We start from the raw sequence: 1,217 nt of genomic DNA on the forward strand, positions 1-1,217 counted from the left end.
ACACACACACACACACACACACACACACACACACACACACACACACACACTGTGGATATTGTTTTGAGGCTTTCATTATAAAAGCCTGGGTTTGACCCCACTGAGTCTCTCTGTCTTCTGTATGGGGGTGTGTTGTGGATATAAACATGGTTTTGTTTTGATCCCAGGTATACGATACGGGAATGATTCAGACTGTCCACAGCAGCAAACTCTTTGCCTGGTGCAGGCTCTGAGAGGGACCCTTTGCCAGATGCAGATAATTTATTTCTCAGGACTCTGAGGGGGAAACCAAGGCCAGAGCCAGAGAGTGTTGAGGAGGCTCCGAGAGAGAAGGAGGCTGCTGGTGCCTACCCCTGCTGCTCCTGGTGGCCGTTGACGCAGTGTGAGAAGTCAGAGATCTCCTGAAAGGAAGATCAGACTTCCCCCAAGGAACCCGAAACCCTAACCAGCAGGAAGCAGCTGGGGAAACTATGCCCCTTCTCCCCATTAATCTTTCTCTCCTTGCCAGTGTTGGGGTGCTGGAAGGGATTGGGGTGGATAAAGGAGAAAGCGGCATAAAATTTTAAATAAAACAGTTTTAAAAGTACGCTTGCTTTAAAAGTATGCTTGCTTTCTTAGCCACCCACTCCCTCTGTTGCAATCTGCCTCGAGTTGATATAGAACCAGAGGTTGGTGCGGGCCTCTCCAGATCTCATGTTGTGCTATTTGAGACATGAACATGCACAATTGTGAGTTAAAAAAAACCTCTTCATCCCAGAAGCAGCATGCCTCAGGTGCTGCAGCAGCAAAAACTGATTAATGCAGAGTGTCTTGACTTATACTGAACATAGCAACACCTCACTAATTCCAGCTCTGTCAGCCTGATTTTCACGATGGTTTGGCAACTGATGTTTATTTGTGAAGTCACTATTTCACAAATAGGACAACAATCATTTATCTAAATGTTTACATAAATAATCATTCACTCTGCAAATAATTTTGTGATCTTTTGGATCTTTCAAAAAACTCTGTAGACAACACTGCTGATCTACTTCTGGGCCGTCAGGAAACAACAATGGTAACAATTTATTGAGAACTAGAAAAACTTTTCTATGGCTTTGCAATATTAAAAACATTAAAATGAACTTTTTTTTTCTTAAGGCTGCCTCATTGATGTTGATTAAGATGTGTCTGTATAGGGGAGTTTCCATGTCTGTGCAAGATATCAAGTCTTGAAC

The sequence above is a fragment of the Psammomys obesus genome, unplaced genomic scaffold, assembly GCF_907164565.1.
Source record: "Psammomys obesus unplaced genomic scaffold, mPsaObe1.curated_primary_1811, whole genome shotgun sequence".
Lineage (NCBI taxonomy): Eukaryota > Metazoa > Chordata > Mammalia > Rodentia > Muridae > Psammomys > Psammomys obesus.